Genomic DNA, 3,945 nt, shown 5'->3' with positions numbered 1-3,945 from the left:
CAAATTAGCATCCAAGGTGGAGCTGCCTCCACACTAGTCCTTGAAAGTTGTAAGTTGCTTTGACCAAGTTCAATGCTTCTCTTATGGAAAAGTACTCACATTATTCTTTTTGTTGTGAGCTAAACTAGCTGGTTTATTTATGAAATCACATTTTGACTTGAAAGCATAGCTGACAAACTATGGTTATTCAGAGTTGAGTATTTGGAAGAATATTTTCCTTAAAAATGAACAAAGTAGCTGTCACTTCAAGTATAAAAACAGACAGGATTTGATTCTGGTCATAACATTTTGAGTTTACAAGGGAAAGTTAGAATTTGGAATACTTGTATTTACTACGGTGAGCTACATAGCTTTTCAATACTTAGGGACTATACTAATGAGAATGGTGGCAATATTAACAAATTGAATTTTTGTATATTATATAATAATACGCATCAATGTTTTGATAATCTGTATAACTCAGGGAACCTAATATTTTCCAAATGACCAATGCATGATGTCCCAAAATAACATTGAAAGTGTAAGAGAGACCAATGGATTTTAGCATGACAGAGTATTAAAACCACATTGATATGATTGCAGATTTATCATTGCGGCTTACCTTTAAGAATCTAACACCTGTAGAATTTTAGCATAGTATCAAAGAATACCTATAATCATCTTTAAAAGCTAATAAAATACTTCTTCTTGCCTCACATGTTTGTGTGAGGCTGACTTTTCTTAGAATACTTCAACCCATATAACTTATAACAATTGATTGGATTTAGAAGCAGAGATGAAAGTCCAACTGACTTCTAAGAAGAAAAGAAATCTGCAATGATTGCAAGAGATTTGCATTAAAAAGATTTGCAGCAATTTAAAACAATGCCACTCGCTAAATTTTTTTTGTTTTAGAAAATATATGATTTTTTCATATAATGTTATTTATGCTAACATTCAATTAGTTTATTATTATTGGATGTTTTAACTTTTGTCAGTTTAATTTCCAATACATGTAATATATATTGATTAATATAGCTCACACAGAATAAAGTTCTCTGGTATCCTCAATAATTTTTAAGAGGCTAAAGGAGCCTGGAACCAAAAGTTTTGAAAATTGATCATTTAAAAAATTCTGGTCTAGACTAGTAGGGGATGAAAGACTAATAGCCTCAGCCAACTTCCACACATGTATATCTGACTGTGTGAGACCAATGAGCCCCCTGCTATCTTGACAACTGTCTGAAAATGCACAAGTGAGCCATGAACATGCCAAGCACATTTCCACCTCAGGTCCTCTCAACTTGTACTCTGCCGGGAATGTGCTTTCTTCCAAGACAGAGCTGGCTTGCTACCTCACTTGATTCTGGTGTCTGCTCAGATGTCACTTTATCAAGGATACCTTCTCTGATTACCTTATATGAAACAGCGAATAGAACCTATCATTTTCTATCATGTTGTCCTGATTTAATTTTTCTCTTTTAAATTTTGATTTTTCTTATGAGAACTTCAAAAGTACAAACAATAGTATAACAAACTCCTGATACACTCATTACCTAGATTTTTAATTAATAACATTTTAACATGTTAACTGAATCTATTTTTTTATCGATGAATTATTAGTTAAAGAAATCTAGACATCATGACATTTTACTCCTCTTATACACTTCAGTATATGTCCCCAAAACATAAGGATATTTTCTTATATAACTACAGGATTTTCACCATAGTTAAAAAAATTAACAATTTTTGATACAATCATATTTCCCAAGCTGACATAAAATGTTATTGTTGTTTTTGATTGCAAATTCTTAAAGATAATATTTATAAACTGTTAAAGATTTTAACACTTCCAAGAAAAAAAATGGCAGTTCTGATAGCTCTGCGTCCTCCACAATATTAGCTAATACCAGTCTTTTTTATTGAATCTTTACTAATGGATGTGTAGTAGTATCTCATTTTAGTGTTTTTATTTGAATGATGAACAATGATGTTGAATGCTTTTCATGTGCTTGTCATTCATGTCTTTGTGATGCAAAATGCTTATTAGTCTTTTGTCCATTTTTTCTTGCTGTTTTTGGCATTTGTCAGATAAACATTTTATGAATGTTTTATCACAGTGCCTGTTCTATTTTCTTAAAGCTATCTCTATTATTAACAGAAGTTTTAAATTTTAATAGTATCTAGTTTATTATTTATTTTTATGATGTTTGCTTTCTGTGTCCTAAGAAATCTTTGCCTACTCCATTCACAAACACATTCTCCTATGTTTTCTTCTAGAAGCTTTATGGTTTTGCTTTTATGTTAATTTTCAGTCTCAAATTACTTTTGGTGTATGGTGTGAGGTAAAGGTTGAAGCTCATCTTTTTGCTTATGTGTATCCAACTGTTCCATGTGTTGAAAAGACTTTCTCTTCTCTGCTGAGTTGTACTAAGAAAAGCATAGCTTCATTACTGTGGTATTTGTGCCAAAAATAATTACCTGAATCTGAGTTTGGTCATTAGGAAACATTAAATGGACCAAAGATGAAAGTCATCTTACAGAATCTAAGGCTTGTACTCTTTAAAACTATCAATGATATGAAATCCAGGAAAATATTGAGACCTGCTCCAAGACAGAAGAGACTGAAAATAAATCATGACCAAATACAATGTTTGTTCTTGGATAAGATTCTGGAACATAAAGAAAAAAGAACCGTTTAGATCACTTGATAGAATTTGAATGGTGTCTGTGGATTTGAGGGTAGTGTTTTATTAATGTTCATTTCCTGACTTGGAAATAGGTATGTGGTCATGTACTTTGTTTTGGAGTATTTAGGGACAATGGGGCATTAAGAGTACTACTTGCTCTCAAACATAGTCTAAAAAAATAACAAATGATAATGGAGAAAGTGAGAAAGTGATGAGGCAGCTGCAATTAAATAGTAATAGCTGAGAAACCTGGTTGGAGGGGCAGAGAGGATATAGTTCTTTGTTCTAAACTTGCAACTTTTCTGTTTGTTCAAAATCATTTCAAAATAAATTATTATAGAAAAGAATTAATCAGAGTGGCATTCAAGACACATTGCTTTAGGCCAGTTCAAAAGTGATTGCAACACATTTGGAAATAATTTGGGTAAAATATAATCAAGAATCATAAAAAATGTCTGTATTCTTTGACTCAGTAATCTAATTCTTGAGAGTTTATCTTAATATTAATCATAATAAATAAAGTGTGCAGAAAATAAGCATTGCAGAATTATATGTGACGGAAAAAAAATATTAAAGAGCCCCAATGTTTAACAATGAGGGACAATTTAAATCATGTTACACTGACTTGATGAAATACAAAAGTTAAAAATAAAGTACAGAGACCTTTTAAGAGAAACGAAATATATGTTTAATTTGGAAGCAGAATACAAAAATTTATCTCTAAAAGTTTATAATTTAAACAGTGTAATTTTCAAGTACAAAGCAATTGGAGATACATTTGTGTTTCTTCTTATGCTGGTATAATGTTTTTTCCATAATAAATATTTTATGGGAGTTCCAGCACCAAGTGACTACAAACTCCATGAGTTTGAATTTCAGTGGAAATCAAGTAAAAATCTAATAACAGTTATCAGGAGCTCTTTTAATGACTTCCATCCATTAACATAGAAAAAATGTCAAGATGAGTATGAGTAAAAATTAAAATGTGTGCAGAATAAGCACATACAAATAACTTTATCTTTGCTTAAACACTTCGTAGCTACTCTATGAAACACAGGCAATAATAATAATGTAAATGGTTGTGGCTGTGAAAAGAGACATTTTGAAAAAAATGCAATGTGATTTAGTCATTAAAAGATGATGGAATATAAGTTGAATTCAGGGTTTTGAACTTAGAAAATTAGCAAAAATGATAATTTTATTGACAGAAAATAATTGAGAGCGGAAATTTGTTTTATGGGTAGAATGATGAAGTCACCCTTGGGTATGTTTCATC

This window comes from Hylobates moloch, unplaced genomic scaffold (assembly GCF_009828535.3).
Source record: "Hylobates moloch isolate HMO894 unplaced genomic scaffold, HMol_V3 SCAFFOLD_15, whole genome shotgun sequence".
NCBI classification, from domain to species: domain Eukaryota; kingdom Metazoa; phylum Chordata; class Mammalia; order Primates; family Hylobatidae; genus Hylobates; species Hylobates moloch.
This window is presented reverse-complemented; position numbering follows the sequence as displayed.